Source organism: Neovison vison, chromosome 6 (assembly GCF_020171115.1).
Source record: "Neovison vison isolate M4711 chromosome 6, ASM_NN_V1, whole genome shotgun sequence".
Classification (NCBI taxonomy): domain Eukaryota; kingdom Metazoa; phylum Chordata; class Mammalia; order Carnivora; family Mustelidae; genus Neogale; species Neogale vison.
The window spans coordinates 180,056,840-180,083,654 of NC_058096.1; the positions used below are offsets into that span (position 1 = coordinate 180,056,840).

Sequence of the window (26,815 nt, forward strand, 5' to 3'; positions counted from 1 at the left end):
GACAATTAACAATGATACTTCTCTGAAGAAGGCAGCATTCTGAGAATGCCCCAAGATCCCTGCCCCTTGGTATATATACACTAATACCCTCCTATTAATGAGTGTATGGCAGTTAATAAAATGGATTTCAAACCCATGGCTGGACTTTTTTATATGACTCAAGTGAACAGATTTAGGCCTCTAATCAGTCAGTACTGAATTATTTGAAAAAGAGATTCTCTTGGATGGTCTTGACCTAATCAGGTCAGATCTTAAACTCTCTCTATTCATAAAGGAAGAGGTTTGAAGTGACATAAATTACCCTGCTGACTGAACAAGTAAGCTACTGTGTGTAAGGTACTCACAATGGGTACTGCATGGCAAGGACCTGAGGGTAGAGTTTGGCTGACAGTGAGCAAGGCAAGAGTCTAAGACCTCACTGCCACAACTTCAAGGAAATGAATATTGCCAATAATCTGAGGAAGTTTAGAAACAATTACTTCCCTAATTGAACCTCCAGATGAGAACACAACCCACTGACACTTCAATCTTAGCATGATGAAACCCTGAGTGAATAACACAACTAAAATATGCTGACTCCTGGCCCATGGAATTTGTGAGATAAGAAATGTGGGTTTTTTTTTTTTTTATATTTCTATACCTCTGGTAATGTATCACACAGCAACAAAAATGCAATACAGGTGTACTATCATGTACTGAATATTTTATAAGGCTTTGCTAGGAATTGTGCTAAGTTTAATATTTATTGTTCCATTTAATCCTCAAATTCATAAGACAAAAGCTGTTATTAACCCCATTTTATAGATGATGAAGTAAGATTTACAGGGTAAATAAATTGTGTTATTCTCAGCTATGGTGAAATTTTAATATGATCTTGTTTAACTGCAGAGCTGATGTTCTGAAACACTCTATTCTACTCTCCCTGAAAGAAAGTACAATGAGGCCATGATCATAAAGTGTGATTCCATTTTGCTATAAATCAGCTATGCCTTTAATGGGAAACACTGACTCTCCCTTCTCATCCCTGGTCTAAAGCCCTTTCAAATCTGAGATTCAGAAATTAAATACTTTCATTTTTTAACTGGTCACATAGTAATGAATGTAGTTTTATATTTAAAAAGCTAAGTGATAAGAGCCAAATAAGTGAGCCATGTTCTCTCTATGAAACCCAAAACCTATGTTCAAAACAACATTTTTTGTTTTGGGGTGATATGTGTATCTCCGGAAAGGGATTAGGAGACACTAAGAGATACTTATTTTAAAATCTATTTCCAGCACACAGCCCAGCTAAAGCAGAAATTGAAAATTATCCAAAATCCCTCTGCAGGGATCTTAAAAAGAATAAAATATCTAAAAGTGGGGCTCTATAACAATACTTATTATATAGGGGATAAGGTATAAGTATATTCCTGGGTTCTTCTAAAGAAAGTGTCCATGGCAAGAGGTACCAGTACCTCTTGTACCAGTACCTCTTGTACAGTACCAGTACCTCAGCTCACAGTACTGTGAGTGGAAACCAAAACCACAGTATGGTAAGACAAACTTTTTCCCCCTCTGTGACTTTCAAGGTCTCAGATTTCCATTCCATTTCTTTCCAATTCCTTGAGTATCATTTGCATGTTCTTCTACAACCTTCTTCTCCTCCCTCCATTCAATTATTTGCCCAATCTATGCAGTTCCAACTGCTTTTGTCACTAGGGTTCTTATTAACCTGAATAAGGTCTGACCTTGCCCCTGTAAATGAACTAGGGCCTTTTGCATAACCCCTAACAGTTCTATAAGAAAAGATAAATGAGTCTATTTCACCTATCTGCTGTCTTTCATAAGCACTAACTTAGCTGAAGAACAAAATATTTGTCATGCAATGACATATAATTGGTGCCTTATCTCATTTCAGAGGTCTTTCCATGAGACCTGATATGACTATACCAAACTCCTTATGTGAAGTCCTCTCTGGATGTGATAGCACAAGCTTGCCTCCAATGATTCAACTTTTTATTTTTCACAGCATTCCTTCTCCCCCTGACTAAACAGTTCCGTTTCTCTAAGTAGTGACAGTGACAGCAGCAACATCAGCAGATCTTGGTTACTGAAGGCATTCTACAGTTTTTTTTTAAGGTAGTTTATTCAACACAGCAGATGATTCCACTCTCATAACCTAGCTAGGAGCTTCAGTCTCATTAGAAAACTTCCTATGTATTTGGAAGTCCAAGGGAATACCTTCAACATGCTCATGTTAGCTCTTTACATTTATAACCTGATTTCTCCATTACAACATCCTCCTTCTAAAGTTCAGCTGAATTTCACCACATCAAGACAACACAAACAGGCTACAATATGCTTCTTTATGTTGTCAGGAGGCTATGTCTGCCACTTTAACAGGCTTTTCCTTTTACAAATCCACCAAGTGGCTATTTTCCATGTTAACCTAAGAGAGTGCTCAAGCTCATCATCCAAACTTCCAGATATGATGAATGACTGAGACAAAAAACACATTTGTTAAGGAAGCAGCCCATATAAAGCTTGTAAAGCTTTGATTGATCATGTTTACGCAGTGGATACAAATGTTTTGGCCTTTAAAAAATATTGGGGTTGGTGGGGGAGTTATGTTTTGTTTTCCTCTCCTTTCTGAAAACAGCTTTTTTTAGACCAGTGTGTGCTTGGGTTTACACAACGGAATGGTATGGAATACTGGTTAACCAGTGATTTTGTATAAACAAAATTGATTCCCTTTCTCTAGTACATGATGAGATATAAAATGGTTCACCTAAGAGCAAGCCCTGAATATTCTGTTTTCTTTTTAGGGATGGTTTTTGTTTGTACTTTTTGTGTAATACAAACAAAAGCAATTTGAGTTAATAAGCCAAAGAGCTTGATTTTGGCTCTGGAGCCCAACATTAATAAGCTTTTAAAAATATTTTGAACACTTTATTTAAAGTATAAAATAAAGATTAATTCATTCAGCTAATCATTCAATAATTACTAATTGCATACCTATTATGGGACAGAACTTTTATAGATTCTCAGTTTATAGCACTGAACAAACAAGTCTCTGCTCTCATGTAGTTTACTCTAGATGGGGAGAGAGACAATAAGAAATGAATACATAATGCATCAGGGAATGTATACTGCCACGTGGAAATGAGAAAAAGCAGAGGAGCTACGTAGGGAGACTCTTCAAGAGATGAAGATCAAGTAAGACTGCTCTGAGGAGATGACATCTAAGCAGAGATCCAAGGCAGTAAGGGATCCAGCCAAGCAGGTATCTGGGGTAAAAGCAATCCAAATGAGGGAACCAATGAATAAATAAGTCTTGAGTGGATTGAAAAGAATAAATATCAATATATGTGAACAATTTTGGAAGACTTTAGTGACCTGCTATTATCTTATCTTCTAAATACCACATTTTCTACCATTTCTCTGTCTAGACATGGGTCACTATTTGTTCTTTGAAACACAATTCACCATGAGATGACACTGTGAAGCCCAGAATAACTTGTGTCACTCAAGTAATACATATAGACCAACTTATAATCATCTGCCCCATAGCTCAGTTTTAGAGCCATTTTATCATAGAGAATACAGTCCTTAGCAATTTCCTTTTTAATCAAAAAAGATACCTAATATGACAAGAAATCCCCAACCCAGACTACAACATCAGCCAAAGTAGAAAAATAGCAATTTCCCCTGCAAAACTGATTTCAAAACTATCATCATCCGTCATCATCATCATCAATCACAGGAGGCAGCTGCTTTGGCAGCATTATTTTAAGTCCATATTTAACTAGATGACAGCTTAACCTTCTTAGGGAAGCAGAGTAATCTCTCCTTACAAACTCAACCAAGTACAGGAAAGCATATTTGCTCTAATGTAGAAATTGGCTTTCATCTGATTTCATAAACACGCAATGGCAGTTGATGATTTAATAGGTACTTGGATTTTTCTTTTGAACATTCAACACTCTATCAAAGCTGGTGAAGACTGCATAACTCAAAGATTATTGAGGTTACTACATTAGCAAGAACTTATCAACAGAACTGACTATATGAGGGCCAAGTAGAAAGGCATCCATGCAATTCTACCTTGTAGAAAAAGAGACCTGTGACTACATATATAGAACACAATGTACTTATGTGTTACACACAATAGACACATTACTTTCCACATCGCATGCTGTATTCTCCATGTACTGTATACATCCATGCTCCAAGCCATATCTTCCTATCTGTATTTGCACTAATTACTAATTACTTAGTGACCATCATCACCATCTCCATATATGCATATCCTAACCATAAACACTGAACAAACTCAATGCCAACCTCTTCCAAAAATTTCTCCTCGATTCCCAGAGAGAAGTAATTTTTTCCATTTCTGAATTCCCCATCAGACTTCACCTATACATCTTTTGGGTACTCATATTCTATCTTGCATTACAGTTATTTGCCTCCATCATACCCCTTCTTCTGTCAATGGAAAAACAAGTTCACAATTATAATAACAGCTTATTTTTATTTACTAAAATAGTATTTACAGGGGCACCTGGGTGGCTCAGTGGGTTAAAGCCTCTGCCTTCAGCTTGGGTCATGATCTCAGGGTCCTGGGATCAAGCCCCACATTGGGCTCTCTGCTCAGCAGGGAGCCTGCTTCCTCCTCTCGTTCTGCCTGCCTCTCTGCCTACTTGTGATCTCTGTCAAATGGTTAAATAAAATCTTTAAAATAATATAAAATAAAAATAAAATAGTATTTATATATTACACTGGTACAAAGACATGTGCTGAATTAATGTTAATTAATAGTTAATTATACTTTAACTTCAAACCAGTATCCTCAGTTAAAAATGTTCCTGCCATCATTCTTATCATAGCTAAGACCCAGAACCAAAATAACTATTTGGAAGCTACTTAAAGCAAATGTCAAAGATAGCAGTTCTATCATTAAAAAAAAAAAAGAAAGAAAGAAAGAAAGAAAGAAAGAAAGAAATGTTTAAGTACAATGGCCAAAAAAAGCCCCATTAAAAGTTTCCTTTCAGGAGAAGGGATATTATAAAATCCATTATTATTCCCACAAGAGCCAGCACATTGCCTTGATGACAATTTTTTGAATGAATAAGTAAATGATTGCATGATTATGGCACCTTACTCTATCTCAGCCACAGAAATGTCAAAAATTTGGGAAAGAAAAGATGGTTGGAAGATAAGAATGTCCAAGATAAGCAGAGTACAAATTAAATTGTAGGGTAAATGGAAAGAAAATAGATCAAAGCTGTTATTAAACGGAATTCTGGCAGAGTTTTAGGTTAAGAATCCCATCTGTACCTGAGGAAAATAGTTACAACCAGCAATATCCTAAAAAAATTAACATCTAGCAAGGTGTTCATGTAAGAGCGTGTGTGTAAAGGAAAGCGAGAGAGCGAGCACCCATGTTTATACAAACACACACGCATCCATATGTCGGTCTCGTGCTAGTGAAGTTGGAGGAAGGGGTCGTAGAAAGAGGATAATTCTCAAAAAGCAACTATTTACTTTTGGGGTAAAAATATTGATTCACAAAAAATATGCAAACTTCAGCAATGCTAGACAGTTTATGATTTATGATAGGATACCTTGTTAAAGGTAGCTGAAAGGAATATCATTTTTCATGACACAGGACCAATGATACTCAAATAATAAAATGAAATATTAGGTTGAACTTAGAATTTTTCACTATGCAGTTATTTGTCTATGAGAAAATACATGCATCTACTTTTATTTTAAATTAAAACTAACAGTTTTAAATATATATAGTACATTGTTAAAATTCCTAATTATTTTCTTTAGTCTTCTTCAAAGTCTCTAGTTCTGAAGAATAGTTACAAGAGATTCCATGCAGTAAGAGATTTTGGGAAATTAATTACAGCAGAAGAATGATGCTCAGTGTACACACTGTGATTGCCTTTTTCTGTAAATATGAATCATCACCTGGGAACCTATCATTTGTGATATTCCCCAACCTGCCTGTCTTACTCATCATATACCCAGAATGTACCTCGCACAAATAAGCTACTCAGAAAGTTAAGTTACTGCATCAATGTATCTATTTTGCCCAAGGTTTTATTTCTGAAAGTGGCAGCTTAGGATCACAAAAAAGGGTACCTGAGTGGGTCAGTCTTTAAGCATCTGCCTTCAGCTCAGGTCATGATCCCAGGGTCCTGGGATCAGGCCCCACATTGGGCTCCCTCTCCCACTCCCCCTGCTTGTGTTCCCTCTCTCTCTATCTCTCTGTCAAATAAATAAAATCTTTTTAAAAAAAATTTTTTTAAAAGATCACAAATCAATTAACAAATTACAAATCAACTGGTTTCTCCCAGTCTCATTTCCTTTCTAATTAATGATTATGGTTTTATCTTCTGTTAAGCCAGAAACTCCCAAAATATATTATATGGAATATGGTTACCAAAGGAAAAGGGGGGAGCGGTTCTATCCTCAGAGTTATGTGAACAGTTTTATCTGCAACAAAAGGTGTTATTGTTGTGTTTTAAAGATTTATTTTAGAGAAAGAGAAAAGAGTGCACTTGCACATGCTAAGTGGGGAGGAGGAGCAGAGGGAAAGAATCTCAAGCCGACTCTCCAGGTGGAGCCCAATGCAGGGCTTAATCTCAAGACCCTGCAATCATGACCTGAGCAAAAACCATGAGTCAGACACTTAACTGACTAAGCCATGCTGGCACCCCCTGCAACAACAGCTTTTCAGTTATAGGACTTAGCCTTGTATTTAATATGGAAACATATACATATTATAGAAGATAAATATATAAAATATTTCTCATTTTGACTTCAGAATATATTTTTTAAAGATTTTATTTATTTGACAGACAGAGATCACAACTGGGCAGAGAGGCAGGCAGAGAGAGAGGAGGAAGCAGGCTCCCCGCTGAGCAAAGAGCCCAGTGCAGGGCTCGATCCCAGGACACTGGGATCATTACCTGAGCCGAAGGCAGAGGTTTTAACCCACTGAGCCACCCAAGCGCCCCCACTTCAGAGTATTTTAAATTAAACATTATAATAGGCTGTTCAAATCTTTTCATAGTTAAACATTAAACATTAAATATCCTGAATTACTAAAGTGCTTTTACTTTTGTTTCCAGTATTTTCCTGTGGGCAAACCACTAAATAGTCATCGTTTTTATTACATAGTCTTTTGGAATTTAGATCATAAGACATGTTTGTAGCAATGATTATTTATCAGATAATATTTTGAACAATGTAAAAGTTTCTACGTGTATGGGGCACCTGGGTGGCTCAGTGGGTTAAAGCCTCTGCCTTTGGCTCACAGGGTCCTGGGATTGAGCCCCGCATCAGGCTCTCTGATCAGCAGGGAGCCTGCTTCCTCCTCTCTCTCTGCCTGCTTCTCTGCCTACTTGTGATCTCTGTCTGTCAAATAAATAAAATCTTAAAAAAAAAAAAAAAAAGTTTCTACATGTAAAACCATAAAGGTTTTAAGAATAATGCATCTAGAAACCTCAGAACCTTTGATTTGCCCTTATTTTTGAGAAAAGCATTATCTTTTACTTGTCCACAGTGACCTATATTACGTGTCTCTTCCATCCCATTTTGTTCATTTATTCATTCAGGTAACAAGTATTCAACCCTCATTATCCCTCATGCATGGGTCTGGAAACTGATCATATAAAGATGAATGTAAAGGTTCCTGTTCTAACAGAGCCCTTATCTCATTTTAAAAAGAAAAACATAATAACGATAATAATCCACACAGTGGTTGGTGACTTAAGAAAGAGATGCTCACAGTTATCAAGTAAGAACAACACTGCCTTGGAGAGTCAGAGAAAGCTTCCAAGGGGGAGGCCCTTAAAAAGGTAGGCTTTAACAGAAAGAGCTATTTAAAAAATGAGTTTACCAGGTTTAAGAGGACAGCAGAAAGAGGTCAGTAACATGTCTGAGGAAGAATATTTGCTGAGGTATGCCAGTAAAGAAATTCAGAAGCTTAGGGTATTTGAGGTGATGAGGTACGAAGTAGATTGTGGCCAATGTGGTCAGGATCCTACTTACCAAACTAAGGAATTTAGCTGAAATACTATAAGAGGAAAGGTTATAGATCAAAGCCATCAAAATTTCCATCTTTGGTTTCCAAATTACTACTGTTCTTGTGAATGTCAATGTGAGCAGACTTGGGCTGACTTGTTGCATATGGAGAGCATTTTTAAAGGAAATTTCACCAGTTCCTCTGCTGTTGGTCCCCTGTGAGTTTATGAGGACCTGAAAAAGCAGTGAGTGATTTTGTGATTATAATTAGTGTCCTTATAGTGTTTACTTTCCCAATGCTTACTACAGAAGAAAGAGTAGCATATCCAGGTTTTCTTCTTTACCCATACCTTATAATCATACTATAGAACAGAAAGGTTCAAGGATTTTTTTCTCCCTACCAATTTAAATAATGTATGCTATGGTATGAGGGTATGTACTTTGAACCTATAATCTGCCTTGAAGTTACTATTACTGAATTACTAAATTGGTGCTACAAAGAATCTCTGCTCTAAGTTCAACTTTTTCAGCAACCCTTCCCAATTAACATTTCCCATCTTGAATCTTTCCACCAATCTCAAGTATTAGGCAAATGCTTTAGAGATTTCCTTTTTTATTATTTTCTCCCACTTTTTGTCCTGAGCTCTACCTTCCTGTTCAAAAACCAACTTCCTAAAATTAAAAGAGGAAACATGATCCTAAAGAGAATAAAGAGTGTATGCCATGTATCTTTTTGCCCTCAGAACCTAGCATAAAGCCCAATGTATGCTAAGCACTACATGAGTATTACATGGATGGATACATGGATGAATGAATGGGCAAGTAATGAAGTAAGAGGAAGAAAGAAATGGCAAGGATAAAGGAAAATGTAGCCAGAGAAGGATAGAAGAAAGGAAAGGGAAGAAGAAAAGAAAGTAAAATAGAAATGGAAAGTAGAGCAGAAAGAAGAATACCATTGTATCAGTGATTGTACCTGCATTAGTCAGGACGCTGAATTGCAAATAACAAAGACCCTAGTTAGTATAGCTTATATAACAGGGTAATTGATTGGGCCTTATAGCTCCTTATTACCCTAGGATATAGCTCAAGATTGAAGGAAAAATTGTACAAAGTAGGAGCTGAGTTCACAGAAGTGGAGACACTGTTTCAGGACTCTCCCCGCTCCCTGGTCAATTTTGTCTGGGTATCTTGGCTTAGCCTAACTGTATGGACATTAGTCACCTTCTTCTCTAGAGACTATCTCACTCTTAATGTTCCTACTCTGATGATATTTTTAGGGTATAGGTCTATTCTTTCTTGAATTCCTTTGTCCAGAGGATTAGGAACTGTGAAATTGATGCAACTTGGGACCCTAATCCAAGAATTTTGATCAAAATAGCTATATCTATTTTAAAAGACATACAAAAATAAATAAATAAATAAATAAATAAATAAAAGACATACAGTTTTAAATTAGGACACTGCTTTCTGGATTGCAGAGGTTACTTTATTTCTAAAGTATGCTCAAAGATCACAGACATTAAATATTAACTTAACATTTAATAAAAGAACAGTTAGACTGCATAATCAGGCTTTAAATAGTATTAGCTGATAACAAATAAACATGGCCAATTCTGGATAATGTCAACTTCTGTTCCACCAACTTCAAGGCAGGACATGAAGATAAAAAAAGATGAAGTATAATACATACAGTAAGCTCTATAAAACTACAGTGGCCATTATAGTTCTCATTTCAGCTGTTATTAATATTAAAGAGATGTTAAGAAGCTGAACAGGAAGGGTCAAAGAAAGCATCTCCTGCCTTGTAATTCCTATCAAAGATATCCTCCTGGCTCTTGGATAAAATAGTTATTACACGTTGAATTCCTTAAATAATCATTCTTCCCAGCACCAATAAACTTTTTCATGGTCTCTAGCCCCAAACCTCACATCATGCATGCAGATGCAGAGATTCTTACTTTTCCAGTATTTCTCATCACTGAGGAACTATGTTCAAAGTTAAATAAATGATGATGTGAGATGATTTTTCCAATGGGGCAGAAAACAAGGAATAAGTGAGATGAACATCAAGAATATTTGTTAGTCACAAGGGACCATGCCTTAGATGAGCTACAGAAGAAGGAACAAGTTGATAGCAATGACCTTGAGCAGGGAGTTCTGACTGTAGGACACTGTGAAAGAGGCAACCCTCAAACTAGACATTGCAAGTTAAGTACAACTTTGAAAATGTAAGGACTGGAAGAAAAGAGTATCTCTGACAAAGGAAACAGAATAAAAGGTAGAAAGGTAGGATCAGATATTGGGTACAACAGCAAGTGATAAGTAGCAGGAGAATCAGTAACATAAGATAAAAAAGTAATTGTGGGAACATTCTCAATGTCAGCATTATAACTATCTTCCTAATCCCTGCTATATTCAGCAATAACATAGAAATAAAAATGTAATTAATTTAGTAGAATTACAGTATTTACAACTTTTCTAATTAGTATTATAATGGCCTCTGAAAATAAGCACAGCTATGCTATTTACATGTTCATATAATTTCAACACACAAAGAATATTCACTAATTGTTAATTTTTAAATATTTCCCTTAAAATGTGCTTATGCGGACTTATATTCTTTTGAAGGGAAATACACATTTACATACTGCCTTTGTCAAGGCCATGCTGAAAACCACCCTGGGCCATAAAAAGATATTTTTACTAACAGCATATAATCAAACATGCACTTCATTCGTCATTAAAACTTACTATAACTATTCAATAGCTATGTAGCAATTGCAATGAAAACAATAAAGTTGATTTGAAACTATAATGCCTGTGATTTGTCTCATAAAATACAGAAAAGAAATCCTGTAAAAGAAATAATATATGCAAAGAACACTTTATTCCCATTTGATTTACAAATGTTTAAAATATAGTTTTAATATCTGGCACTCATGATGATAACTACTTTTTTGAAAACGAAGTTAGTGTCTTAATAAGCTTTGCTGCTTGCTGTTATCATTTTCACGGATTAGTTATATACATTCTTCTTCTTCTTTTTTTGTTATATACATTCTTCTAAACAATGAGTAACTAATCTGGTATATGTAGGCCAATCCATATAAAATGGACACCATCTTACCATTTTTCACCTACAAGACTAACTTTTTTTTTTTTGATTCACCTATTCGATTAAAATCATATAATAACAAAATTTCAGAGTGAGAAAAATGGCACAAGATACCTACGGAGTCCCTAACCTGGTTCTTAAAAACTCCCTCTACTAAAAAAGAGAGGTCATTTCATATCTGCATTTGTAATGTTTGTAATAAAGAGCTTAAAATATTATGTGAATGAATGGGAACACAAGGGAGTATTCAATGCAGAATAAGCCCGATACTAAAATGGATCTTTCACAGTATTTAGATACTTCCAGTATTTTTTTAATAAAAAAGAAATGCCTATCTCAAGCAAATATCTAACCTCACAATATAAAAGGTATCTGAACATTATTTAGTTTTTTAAATGACCAAATTAAAAGATATGAAGCCTTATATGTAGACTAAAAATATAATATGTTTATTTGATAACATTTTTTCATCTAAGTAGCTTGGAAGATTCAAGTGAATTATTCAAATCTAGAAAAGAAAACCACCAAGAAAATAGATATTTTAATGTTCTCCAGCCTGTAACCTATCCAGGAAGAGAGAAATCAGATAAAAGATAACCTTGAGCTAACAAGGTCATGAGGGATTCATTCAAAGTGACTCAATCCTGAGTCTCCATGTCAGATAGGACAAAAGGAGACAGAGGGGAAGCCTGCCTTCTTAGATCTGCCCAGACCCCAAAATTTAAGCAAACAAAACCACTGCTGATTAGCCAAAGAATCAATTGTATTTTTCTATTGTCCTATCCTAATAAGTAAATTTATCTTACACTGCAAAATATTAGTTAGTAACAGTTTTACCAATACACAATTATTCACCTCTAAACTTTAGCTTTTTCAAATATGAAATAAAAATGTTTTAAGGAAGAAGTCATGTAAGAAATCATATATGATTTAGACAACTAAACCATACAAATAAACTGAGCTTAGGGAAATTGAATTGCTTAATATCCCACAGCTCCTGAAAGCAATATTTGTCTCAAAACACTTGAGAACCACTGGCCCAAGGCTGTGATGGCCCAACATGGTAGGATACCATCTGCTTTTTTATAAGTTCGTCATCTTTGCTATGGGATTGGGTGGTACATGTCTGTGTCCATGAATCTATGTGTAAGTTAGTCAGGCACTAATACAGTTAAGACTCAATTTTATATTTATCAATAGTCATTCTTAAATGGTCAGTAACCCTTTTTAAGTGTAAAGATCTTCCCCATAAATTAGTATTTTATATTTATTTGCAACTATAACCAAAATTGCTAAAACACCAAATTGATCATTCTCCAGTATATGATGTATATATTAAATCAGAAGGAGTAACAACAGAAAACTTTGTATAAAATATAAAGGTGTTAGCCTGAGAAACAAAAGCTCATTGCGAATTTTTCTACTGAAAACAGAGCCAACTCATCACTAAAAATGATAACATATAAAATAACGTTTACAGGGGTAAACTGGGTTTAAAAATGCACATGTTGGCAATAACTAGAATTTAACATAACAAAATAGAACTTGTATATGAAAAACACCAAAGGTTTATAGCCAAATAAATATATCAGGGAAAACTAATAAACACTGTGCATACTATAATTATTTTCATAATATATTTAAAATAATTAGTTAACTTTCCTACTTTAAAAACTGAATTTTAAAACACTTTGGCAAATGAAGTTTAATAAAAAGATTTTATTTGTAAATGAATTTTTTGGGCTACACATTACATTTAAAATCACCCATTACCTTATAGTTTATCATAAAATCCATTGCTACTGCTTTCTGTATATATTATTTACATAAAATAAAGCTATTTACTAATTCTATAATTTAAAGAAATGTGGTCCTTATCAATAGTCATAGTCTCTGTATAATTTGTAAAACAATTTATATGCTACATAACACATACATATTTTTATTTTAAAAAATGGTACATACCCCCAAATATGTTATTCATCTCAACTTCAATTGCTCATCACCTACAAATAAAGAAATGGATTTTAGAATAAAACACAAACCTAGGCTTGTTTTGTGTGTTTGTGTGTGTGTGTGTGTGTGTGTGTGTGTGCGCGCGCGCGCGCCTGTTTAATGTAGTCAGTTGCATTCCAGTATCGCTGGTTTTAGAATGAAATATCTCAATGGCGGGGTGCCTAGGTGACTCAGTTTGTTAAGTGTCCGATACTTGATTTCAGCTCAGGTCTCAATCTGAGGGTCACCGTCATGAGTTCAAGCCCCAGGGTGGGAGCCTACCTCAAAAATAAACAAAACTGGGACACCTGGGTGGCTCAGTTGGTTAAGCGGCTGCCTTCGGCTCAGGTCATGATCCCAGCGTCCTGGGATCGAGTCCCACATCGGGCTCCTTGCTTGGCGGGGAGCCTGCTTCTCCCTCTGCCTCTGCCTGCCACTCTGTCTGCCTATGCTTGCTCTCGTTTCTCTCTCTATGACAAATAAATAAATAAAAATAAATAAATAAAAAATAAACAAAACTGAGGGCGCCTGGGTGGCTCAGTGGGTTAAGCCGCTGCCTTCGGCTCAGGTCATGATCTCAGGGTCCTGGGATCAAGTCCCGCATTGGGCTCTCTGCTCAGCAGGGAGCCTGCTTCCTCCTCTCTCTCTCTGCCTGCCTCTCTGCCTACTTGTGATCTCTCTCTGTCAAATAAATAAATAAAATCTTTAAAAAAAAATTTAAAAAAAACAAAACAAAACTGAAAAGCTGTCTGAATGGGAAGTCATGAAGTCATCCAGAAAAAGTATCTCAGTGAATTACAGAGGATCTGATTTTATCATCATATTCTTTACACTGTGTGTAAGTTACCCTGATGAGTAAGAAAATTGTAGTAAATCTAGTATGAAAGCCTATAGACTGACCTATACTCAATACCTATAACGAAAGAGATACTACTAGTTCTGCTTAATGTACACATTATAGTAAGCATTTGATTTTCATATGAAAGTTAAAAATGGTCTTCATTTAAAATTAAGGAAAAAATTTCCTAAGATCATAAAGAGCAACAATTAATATTCATTCTTTATAAACTAAATAAAAACTCACTTCTCATCATTTCTTTAAATTCACTGATGATTTTCAGATCACAATTTACTTTTAAAAACCTGAATCTAAATTTTTAAGTCTAGATAAATTGTTCAACAATTATAAAAATTTTATTTGTTTTTTTAAGTAATCTCTACACTGAACATGGGGCTCGAACTCATGACCCCACGATCAAGAGTCACATACTCTACTAACTGAGCCAGACAGGCACCCCTACAAAATTTTAAATGGTGTGAGGTCTATCCAATATTTAAAAATGCCCCACTTTTCTTACCCTCAAAAATCTAACACTGAACCTTCCTAAATTTAAACTCCAAGAGTTATTGATAATAGTTTGGGCTTAACAAAAATTTGTATTCACATTGTTTTATCTTCAACGCTCCTTTCGGACCTCCACACCCATGCAGCCAACTGGCTACCTGACAAACTATTTGGATACTCTAAAGGGATGTCAAATTCAATGTCTCTGAGTACAAACACATAATTTCCTATACCGATTCTCCTCCCACTCTAAATGGTCAACTTCCAGTGTTGATAGTGAATGGCACCACCATAATTCACCAGCCAGAGGCAGAAGTCCCTCATGCCTTTCTCTCTCACCTCTTGTAAAAGTAATCACCCACCACTAGGTCTAGACCACTCTACCTCATACAGTTATCTATTACCATCTCTCTTCTACCTACCATTATTTCATATCCGAAACAGCAGAACCTTCTCACTGCATTTACCCAATCCCCCCCCATTTCAACCCTCTGAAGATGCTTCAGTGTCTTCTCATTAGTCATAAAAATGACCAAAGTTTTTAAATTGGTCGACAAATCCATCATCTACCCTTTGCCAAATATTCCCAGTATCTTCCACCTTTCTCTACCTTGCTCTCTGCACTCCTGATACACTGAAGTGTTTTCATTTCTTAAAATCTGTCATGTTCCTTCCTAGTTAAGGGTGTTTATACAGATCATTTCATCTGGTATGTTCTCTCCCTTAACTCATTTCTATTCTTAGAACTCAGAACTCTCTTAGAACTTAGAACTTCTCTTAGAACTTAGAACTCTCATAACTATTCTTTCTGTAGATTCCCACTTAAAGTTCACCTTCTAAGAAAAATCTGACACTCTAAGTCATGTCCTCATAATATATTCTCACAGAACAGTATTTGCTTCTTTAAAGCATTTATAACTGATTGTCTCTGTGACATAACTACATCCCTCACTGTAATGTAATTAAATGAGGGTAGCATCTATGTTACATCTCTGGTGCCTAGCAGAGAGCCTGACATACAATAGATATTAATGAGTAAAATTAAAATGAGTAAGTGAATTTAAATGATAGTTTGAGGTATCTTTTTTTCTAAATTTTTTATTTATTAATTTGTCAGAGGACACAGCAAGAGAGGGAACACAAGCAGGGGGAGTGGGAGAGGAAGGCGCAGGCTCCCCACTGAGCGGAGAGTCTAATGTGGGGTTCAATCCCAGGACTCTGGGATCATGACCTGAGCAGAAGACAGACGCTTAAGAACTAAGCAACCCAGGTGCTCCTGGCGTATCTTTTTTATGTTCCATTTGTACCAAGGCATGGTGATATAAATGGAACATAAAAATATTGTATTCTTGAGGAAAATATTTAAAATTATTCCGGGGTTCCAAAACAAGGAAGTATGGAGGCCAATAACGATGCTTATAAACTGTTAATTGCTTTCTGAAGCCTGAAACAAAATTATTCCCCACATGTAATTCAATGAATAAAATTTAGAAGTGAAATATGTATAAAATAAAAGTTGTATTTCATGAATCCTTTCCATTTACAATATGCTTTTAGATAAATGTTTGACTTAATGTTCAAAGGAGAACACATATTGAGTATCTAGTGGTATTATCTCCAGTTATCAGATAAAAAAGTAGGGTAAGAGGTTTCATGTTTGGCCTGTGGTTGCATTGCTAATAAGCAGCAGAATAAGACCTCTTATCTCTAACTCTTGTGTACTTCCTACTAAATTACAGAGCCTTGGCAGTGATCCAGATGATGTAAACCAGACAAGTTCTCCCAGTGAGACCATGTTGTAACTCTATGATGATTATGTTACTGCTACACTAAATTTTCATGATAACATATGCAATCTGTACTACTGCATAACTAAGGAAGCACTCACCCCTCAAAACTCAACTCTGCCAACCTGAACTTTCCAAACCCTTCTCCACTGAATTAAGGATTACCTCTGCATCTCCTATTGCAGTATTTCCTGCTCCATGTTTTATACCCATTTAGAGACATTTCTTTTTTTTTTTTATATTATTATTTTTTTCCCAATTTATTTATTTTCAGAAAAACAGTATTCATTATTTTTTTCACCACACCCAGTGCTCCATGCAAGCTGTGCCCTCTATAATACCCACCACCTGGTACCCCAACCTCCCACCCCCCCGCCACTTCAAACCCCTCAGATTGTTTTTCAGAGTCCATAGTCTCTCATGGTTCATCTCCCCTTCCAATTTACCCAAAAGCACATACCCTCCCCAATGTCCATAACCCTACCCCCCTTCTCCCAACCCCCCTCCCCCCAGCAACCCACAGTTTGTTTCGTGAGATTAAGAGTCACTTATGGTTTGTCTCCCTCCCTATCCCATCAACTGTATGTGCTGGGAGCAAGAGGGCTTTCATATATGTACTCCAGCACCTAAGGCGAGGTGTCTCTCACCATAGTTACTGAAGCCCTGGGTGAGGAATGGGTATATGCAATAGTAAATAAATGAATTAGGCCAGGAACAAGCACAGCACTACATAGTCCTGTGACTTGTAAATCATCAATACTTAAAATCTAGTGAGACCACTATATTGAAATCTGGTTCTTAGTCAGCAGAATAACCATTAATCAAAATACATCATGTGTTTATAATAATATGGCAAAGCTCCTCTTACTAACAAATTAAAGATCAAAGCAAATTGCATCAAGAGGAAACATTATTTTAAGAAGATAGAACGGATCAAGCATTTATAAAAACCCTTACAGGCATTAATAAAAAAATGAGAAAATGATACACAATAGGATTTATTTACTCAAAATTTTGAGATATCTTTTCAGTATTTACTGTAGCATGTTGAAAAACAGAATGAGATACTCCCTTCCTATTCAGACATTACAGGTTCTGTATTTGTGACCGCATCAAAACTAACTTTTTATTTATTTATTTATTTATTTTAAGATATATTAGAGAGAGGAAGAGAGAGAGCAGAGGGAAAAGAAGGGGTAGAGGGAGAAAATTTCCAAGCAGAACCCCATGGAGCATGAAGACTGATGCAGGGCTATATCACATGACCCATGAAATCAGGACCCACGACCAGGACCTGAGCCAATACCAAAGTTCAGACACTTAACCAACTGAGCCACCCAGGTACCCTAAAACTAAGTTCCATATTAGTTGGTTTAAAGTAAGCAGCTTTCAGGTTACCTCAGTACACATAATCCATTACACCTTGGTAAATGTATAAATTGATAATGTTGGCATCATTAAATCTCATGCTATTCATAATAATCATTCATTCAAACTCTACTCAAAAGACAAGTGGAATGGAGACAAATAAATCTTTTGTTTCTGAAACATATAGACTTATGGGTCTTCTCAGCCACTTTGTTCTTCTGTTAGTTCTGAGCAAGTTGTAAGACAGCAGATCTTATCAGTATGACAGATAGGCCAAGATAAATGAAAACTCAATTTTTCCAAGCAACTATGGCCTTTTTCCCAAGCAAAAAATAAACTCAGAGCAATACTATTGAAGGCAAATGAATAAATCTTGTCAAAGCTTCAAGCAACAAGGAAGACAAGTATCTGGTCCCCTTTTAGCATAAACTTGAATCATTTCTGACTAACGCAGTACTGGAAATGCAATTGGATGATTCTCTGACAGAGAAAGGTGCCACTGACTAAACAGAAGAAAAGGGAAATAGAGAAAAAAACGACAAGAGTAATATATTCTTTGTTAGGGTGACATTCATGAAAAGATCAAGCTTCTTTCGGAGTAATTGATAAAGATTAAATTTCTTTATGACAAATGCAATCAACAATGCATCTGTCTTATGCTCAGGAAAATAATCTTATTTTATAAATTTATTTTATAACTTACTAACTCCAGGTATAATACCCGTTCCCATGAGCTCTGTAAAATGACATTTAATAAATTTTTTAATCAAATATATCAGCATAAATCCCTGTCAAAGATTCCTTGGTCCAGTGTCTGGAATAAAGGCATATTTCTGAGTAGTTCTGTGCAAGGAAAGAAATTCCACAAGCTGATGAAGTTTTTAAGTCTTGGATGGATGCAAAGAAAAGATCTCTTATAATACCTATGTACTATTGCTTTTCTTGCCAGATGGTCAGGTTGTCATTTCAGAATCTAAAAGCTACCTGGAAAATTATCACCTAAAAACAAAGAAAGCTTATTAGATAGCCCACAGAGCAAAGAATCCTATGGAATGGCTGGAACAGTGAAGAAGTGTTGCCAACACTAATTTAATAAGGTGCACTGTCCATGTGATTATCTTTGTTTTTCCACCTGTGCTGTGTATTTCACTTCTTGTTCAAACAGGCCATGGACAATTTTGAGAAAGAAGAATCACTAGGCTCAAATCAGGGAGTCCTAACTCTTCTAGGATCTTTCTTGGAAAAAGCACTTCCCTAGTGAGTTTTTTCATCTATGAAGTTAGAGGGGTATGCTAGAAGATCTTCAAGTCTATGCATGAGAGGAATAACTATGATTTCTAGGATGATTTTATCATACTGCTGCTCCATTAAAAGGTTTATTAGGGAGGTCAGTGGAAACCCATAGAAAATCATCTCCAGATTCTCAACAATTTCCCAAGCCATCTATGCCTGTCCTCAATCACTGGAGATAATCCTCAAATGACATTATCCCAAAGTCAAGTATTTCATGAATTGTACATGCCTAGTTCACAAAAGCTTTCTATATAATAGTCAATGCATATAGCCATGAAATAATGGAGAATAAAGCAAAAGCTTTTTAATCGACTATTAAGAGGTTATGGAAAGGTCACGAGGTAAAGTTATGAGATAGGTTTCCAGTCGAGAATGCCATCTACTGACAATAAAATACTCAATAGTCATATGATTTTATTGAATAAAGAGTCAACAGTGGATTTCAGTCCTGGAGCAGTGAAGAATCTGGTATATAAAAATAAAAGTCCATCAATTCTGAGCATCCCTCCAGGGTTTTTGTGGGTATAAGTTTAATAACTGTCATGTCTCAGAAACAGTTCAGTCTAACCCCTATTTAACCTTAAAAATATAATAGTGGACAGATCTCCAGTCATGCATGGATGGTTTGAATGCTTCTAACAGGTTCTCCATAACCAACTTCTTAGGATGCAAACAGATCTCTATCAAAAGCTCTCAAACCACCTCAGAAAAAAATAAGACATTTTATAAAAATTATACTATATACCAAAGTGAAGAATCCTACATCTCTTCCTCAATTCTTCTTTTTAATTTCCACTGACAAAGCCATCTCATTTAAAACTTGCTAATCCTCTGGCAGGGCTGCTTTGAAGATGTGGAAGGTGATAAGGGCTATGATAAGGGCTCAATTTTAATTATAAGAGAAAATACAACTGAGAAACAGAGTATTTTAACACCTGTTGTCCAGCTATTGTACTGGCGAAGAGCAAAATATTTACACTGTGTTGGTAAGTGCAAGGGATAAAAAAATTCACATACCCACCATTTTTGGTGGGTGGATCCACTGGTACCAAAATCTATAAAGGATTATTTATCAATATTTATGAAAAGTAATAAAGCATTTTTTTTTACTCCTAAATATCTCTGTAAAAATTATATAGTCTAGGGTGCCTGAGTGGTTCAGTCAGTTAAACATTTGCTTTCAGTTCAGGTCATGATCTCAGGGTACTGGGATCGATCGAGTCCAGGATCGATCCAGCTGCCTGCTCAACGGGGAGTCTGCTTCTCCCTCTTCCTCTGTCTGCCTCTCTCTTTCTCTCTCTGTCAAACGAATAAGTAAAACTTAAAGAAAATTATATAGTCTAGGAATATAAAGTCATTGGGGCACTCTCTACTGGGAAGCGATTAAATAATGAGGATTAAATAAAATAATGGCTGTCAAGTATATAGAACAAAAAAGTATAAAAAAAAGTATAGAGTAGTTCATGTGATTTTATTAGATGATATGATTTAATTTGAGACAAGTGTTGCTTTCATTATGTTAAAAGAAAAATACCTATGTGTGTACTGTACAAATCTATACCTAGAACATAATTATTTAAATGCTCTAAGCCTTGCCAACTAGAGAATTTTCTTTAGAGGAATGTATAATTTATAAATAATCATTTGTATTAATTTCCTAGGAAAATTTTGTTTTGAATTAATAAAGTCTAAAAGAGTAGAGAAAAAAACAAAAATCCTTATAATCTTAATCAAAATTAATATAATCCATTAGGACATGATTGAATGAGTTGAAGAGTAGTTTAAATTTTTTTCCAGCATTTTCTTCTCTTTCTGTAACTAAATTACATTCTAGCCATTATCACCCATTCATTTTAGGTGAGTGACAAAAAGAAAAAAAAAAAAAAGTGAAGTGAAAGCACATTCATTTGACATTAACCCAAAGTAACCAATTTGCTTCTCATGAGCCTTGGCTGTTGCTGAGGTGCATTTGTTAAATTATAGCAGCAATTTTTCCTCAGGAATCTTCTAATTTTGTTCCAATCACTGGAGTCATGTTTATGTATTTCCTTGCACAGATATACTGCTTCCTCAGAGAACTCTTGAGAATAAAAATTCTTTATCAGATGATTGAATATCAAACAGTGAGATGACTAGCCAGTTAGGTTAAAAATATGAAAAGACATTTAAATTTAAACATAAAGGAGATCATCCGAATGACAAATTACGGGCGATGTAGAGGAATGAATTAGGAGAATTTCTTCCCTTCCTTTTATTCTCAGAGCTTCCCCATACCTAAGAACTAAATCTCAGTCAGACTAGCCTGCTGATTAGAGCTGTGCTGTCCAGGAAAGTAGCCACAGTCCAGATGTGACTACCGAGTACTTTGTCATGTAACTAGTAAAAACTGAAAATGTAGAGCAAGTGGTCAATGTAAAGGATCTCATTCATAACTGTTTTAATATTGGTACTTACTGATATGAGATCTTGCCCCTCAAAACAAGGCACTGGCCAGCTTGGTATGAAAGGCTTGAGTTTTCAGCTGGGTTAACTGGACAAATCATTTAAAGCCTCTGAGATTTTTTTTTCTTAGCTATAGAGGGCCCACCTGTATGACCAACAACACTGCTATGAAAATCACTTAAGGTATAGATGAGAACTCTTCAAGCCATACACATTATGACACTTTTCAAGTGGCATTAACATTTAGTTTTATCTCAACCAAGAGCATCTGGAACAATTGTTTGTCATTCATCTAAATTGGAGCAGAAGTACCACACCCTTCCTGCCAATCGCATCGCTGTGTACGATAGGCAGCAGCTCATTTGTCCAAACATAAGTCATACCTTGGATTATTCCACAATAATTCTTTTTCAAGTGATGCCTGGGTGGCTCAGTCTGTTAAGCATTTGCCTTCAGCTCAAGTCATGATCCCAGGGTCCTGGGATGGAGCATCAGGCTTCCTGCTCAGCAGGGAGACTGCTTCTCTTTCTTTCTCTTTCTGCCCCTCCCTACTGCTCTTTCACCTTCCCCCTCAAATAAGTCAATATTTTTAAAAAATAATTCTTTTCAAATCAAGTAAATAACATATGAATCTCTCAAAAATCCTAACAATTTTAACAGTACCAGAATTAAAAGTAAACAATCTTTAGATTGAAAACAGATTCAAATTCAATGATGGTGATTTCCTCATAACAATTCTATCATATACTCACATCCATTCATCAAATATTGTCAGTGTGCTCTATAATACACCAAAGTGGACAATGTCACAAACTTTTGAATTACAGACACTACAGTGTTAAATTTTGGCCCCGTTGAGTGTTTTATGTGGCCCTGCCAACCCTGTAATATTGGAATCAATTATTAAGATTAGCAGGATTTTTGGGGACAATTAAATGACATATAATTAAAAAAATTAACTCTGAGCACATGGTACTTAATAAATTTTAGCTAAAATAATAATATTTATTATTATTTATTGTTCTAGGCACTGAAGACACTAAAGACACAGGCTCTGCCCTCAAGGCATTATCTACACTATCATCTATGAGCTGTAACTAAGGAAGTCTAAAGAGTAATTATTTTCCAGTATCCAGGAATCTATATGGATCTTACAGGCTGTTATCCTAATATTTAGCCCTGTGTAATTACAGTCTTGATCCTCTGAAGAATCCATTCAAGAAGCCTAAGGATTTTTGCAAACTAATATAGAGTTTACCTAATAGGTTTCATTTAATCTTGTCATACTGAATTTCAGAAAGCTCTTGAGGAAACAGTGGTTACCTCTTCCAGCAGGCTTAAAGTTAGCCTAAGTACTCTGCCAAATGGATTTCCTCTTAAACCACTTTGTAATAACACACAAAACCACCATCATCACAAACTAACGTAATAATCATTTACCATGATCCTCTGGTTCAGCCAGAGAGGTGAGAGACAAATAATAATAAAACCTCAATACCTTCTTGCACCCTTCCAGAAACTTGCCTCAATAAGCTCTTACCATGAACACCCATCAGATTTGCCAATTTATTTTCTTCCTACAATAATTCACAGAATAGTAACAGTTTTTAAGGAAAGCCCCTACTGGCCAATTTGGCAAGACCACTTTAATAGAATTTCTCAAAAGTTATAACCAATTGGTAATCATTTATTATGTTGTGGGAGGTAGGGAGGGAACAGAATCCAAATGGCCACAGCAGATTTTACCATCTACTATCAGAATGGAATGTCAAGTTCCCTTTGCAGATAATTGTAAATTAATATGGCATGTCAAAAGTTCCATACACTGGAATGACAGATTTCAAATCTACCAATCCAGTCCTATTTAGTAACTATTAATTAGAGGATAGACGATACCATCCTACTTTCAAAAGACTAACAATGATATTTTTAAGTAGGTCTAAATTCTAGTCATTCCTATCTACTACAAGTTGTTATAGATGGTCTTCAAAACACAGATCTAACCAAGTAAATCACTTAATCAAAGCCTCAATGTCCTGGTCTGTAAAATGGAGGTAATTACAGCTACACTGTAGTCATTTTAGAAATATTAGAAGTAATTTATTTAAAGCACTTATCACAAAGTTATTACCACTATTGATGTTGTAGTTTATCAGCTAGGGTAGGGGTCTACAAACTTTTCTGTAGAGGGGCAGATGATAAGTATTTTTAGCCTTGCAGGCCATAAAATCTGTATTAGTATAATGCAACTGCTGTCCTAACAGAAAAGCATTCACCAATAATACGTAAACAAATGAGGTGTCTGTGTTTTAATGGAACTGTATCCGTGGATACTGAAATTTGAACATTATGTAGAATTATTATTCTCTTGTTTTTTTTTTTTTAAAGATTTTATTTATTTATTTGACAGAGAGAAATCACAAGTAGATGGAGAGGCAGGCAGAGAGAGAGGGAAGCAGGCTCCCTGCTGAGCAGAGAGCCCTATGCGGGACTCGATCCCAGGACCCTGAGATCATGACCTGAGCCGAAGGCAGCGGCTTAACCCACTGAGCCACCCAGGCGCCCTATTCTCTTGTTTTGTTTTGTTTTTTTCTCAACCATCTAAAAAAATAAAAACCATCTCAGTTTGTGGGCAACATAAAGAACTGGAAAACCACTTATGACCATCGGGCCATACATCGCCAAGCCCTGGGCTAGAGGACTCTGATCTGAATTTACATAAATTGATTCTATCATTAATTGGCCAGTTAATTTTTAGGAAAAAAATCATTTACAACAAATTGAAAATGCTTCACATGCAAAACCATGTTATTTTCATTAACTTTAAAGTCTGCTGGGATGCCTGGGTGGCTCAGTCATTAAGCGTCTGCCTTCAGCTCAGGTCATGATCTCAAGGTCCTGGGATCGAGACCCACGTCAGGCTCCCTGCTCAGTGGGGAGCCTGCTCCCTCTGCCCTCCCCCTTGCTTATGTGCATTCTCTCTGTCTCTCTCAAATAAATAAATAAAATCTTTAAAAAGAAAAACTTTAAAGTCTGTTGGACACTTTTGGAAAAACATAATACAAGGAATCCCTGCTTTCTAAAGTTTGAGCTCCCTACATTAGTTACCTATGAGTAGTTAAGGGCTTTTTTTCATAAAAGCAAAAATCCTCTGCAGATTGCTTTTGGTTAGCAAGAACAAGTACTAACAAAGGTCTGTATAAAAGCAAAGTACATAACTCAAATTTTCAGGAAGTGGGAGATACTCTTCTCTTTGTGCTATTTCAGCTTACAAAAGGTTTCAGTGGGCCTGTCTATTTTTGGATAGTGGGATAAACCTCTATTTTGCTTTCACTATTTAAACACCTACCGTTACGTAGAAGTTTTAGGGGTATTTCACCTCCAGTGTAAAAAGATCAACAATGGTAGTCCAAAGCAGTGCCAACCAATTTATTTAGCATGCTTGTTAAACATATTGCTTCTTTTCCTTACTAAATTAACTGTGGTCTGTGAAACAAACATGAATCTCACAATACAAGATGCAAACACAATTTCAATAAATAGGTCTTCATTTACTCTTTAATCTCCTTTCTGCCACTGACTTAAAAACAGCTGCCAGGAAGAGATGCAAACACCGTATTTCTCCAGTTACATAATGTTAATTATAATGGAATTACACTACAAATAAAATCTTAATCATGTTGGCCACTCTCCTCTGTGTTCTTATTACTTACTCACAGACTCCCAATCCATTAAATCTGTGCTGTAGTATTAAAACGGGTGGAAATGCAAGCGAGAGAGAAGACGAATTTGGTTTGGTCAAAAGGTCAAGGGATAATAATTTAGTTAAATAACCAAAGTGGGGCATAATCTTTTCATCCTTTTTCTATCTTATGCCTTTAATGCTGGATTATCTGTAAAATGAACAAAGACGGTGACTATCAGGTCAGCTCTGCTGAGAATATCGAGCTGACTGACACCACCACTGAAGGATGTGCTGCTGAGGTTCATATCAGTTGCTCTCATGATAGTAACTTAGAGTTTGGAGAAATTTACCAAGGATTCCTTAACTATCCATACTTTATAACCCACCAATTTATTGACTTCTTGAACTTAATTACCATGGAAAGTGAAAACATGGGAATGCAAAGATAAATAAGCCATTGAGGTATACAAATCACAAGACAGGTTTGTTTTCCCAGTCCTGACATCAAGTTAGCACCCAAACAATTAACAAAATAGCAACACAGCCACCGTTGGATATATGTACAGATTGTTAAACATACAGGTAATAACGAAGCATAGATACATACGATAAAGCCAGACTGAACTGACTGTGTTCTGCATGCTTCCCCATTTTTGTATTTGTAGGCTTACAGATAATTTACCTGCCATTCTAAGTCTGAATTTATCTGTAACAAGCAAATAATGATCAAAGTTACCATAAAGTGTTACAAAGATTAAAAGAGTTAACGTGTAAAGTTTTTATATTATCTAACTGAAAGTAAGAGCTATGTAAATGATTATTAAATAAAGCAATGGCAAAATACTCATTGACTAATACTCTATATTACTGTTTTTATAAAACTTGCATTTTGATAGGTCACTACTATATGGCTCTTTTTAGATCTCTGTGAGAAAAAAAAAAAAATCTAAAGAACTTAATAGCCCTATCCATGATAAATGTTTGCCAATGATAAAGGTGAAATGGAAATCTAAGGGTTGTTTGCCTCAAATACCACCAACGTCTGACATAATTAATGAAACAAAATTACAGGGCAATAGGGCACTTAGTTCTAAAGCAGCTCATAATGAAGGAGTCTTTAACCAGCAGTGTAGAAAATTTGACTCTTCCATAATAACCCTGAAAATATGCCACTTCATTAGCTTCTGCTCAGTATGTAACAAAAGTCATCATGCTCAGTATGTAACAATGGCTGCTCTCAATCCAGTGCTTTCTTTTCTTCCAAATTTCCTACTAATTTCAAATTGTGAGGTCCTCAGAAATAAACTTGACACTATTGTTCACTGGGTTCCATGTAAGACACCATACCACTTTGCTAACATTTATATGGAATGTCAAGATGTAGAAAAGGCAGCCCAAACTTCAACAAGTTTACCATCTATTTGTATAAACAAAATAGAACCTAAACAGGTAAGATGAAAACAGAAACAGAATCATACACCAAGGAAGAACTAAAACAGCAAACATGGGTACAGTGCCTTAGTATCTACAATGTTTTCACCAGTGTGTTATCTCATTCTGAGATAACAAAATGAGATAACTCCATCCCACCCCAGTCCAGGAAGTGATCTCCAAGAAATAAACTGTATTATCTTGGCATTACAGATTACCACACAGAGCCTCGGGAAATTCTAAATAACATGGTCCAGGCCTTAAAGATGGAGGCAAAGCTGTCGTGCAGAATCCAGATCTTCACACTCCCATCTAAGATTTCAAATGCCAGC

At 35.8% G+C, this 26,815-nt stretch overlaps 1 protein-coding gene across 1 annotated transcript in view; it reads right to left on the reverse strand.

The window, feature by feature from the left end:
* The window catches only part of CNTN4 (contactin 4), a 952,026-nt gene that overhangs the window by 802,915 nt on the left and 122,296 nt on the right, over positions 1-26,815 (reverse strand). The window contains exon 2 of the mRNA XM_044253128.1: positions 13,103-13,143. The gene's annotated coding sequence lies outside the window, so the exon portion shown is untranslated. The remainder of the gene's footprint in view (positions 1-13,102; positions 13,144-26,815) is intronic.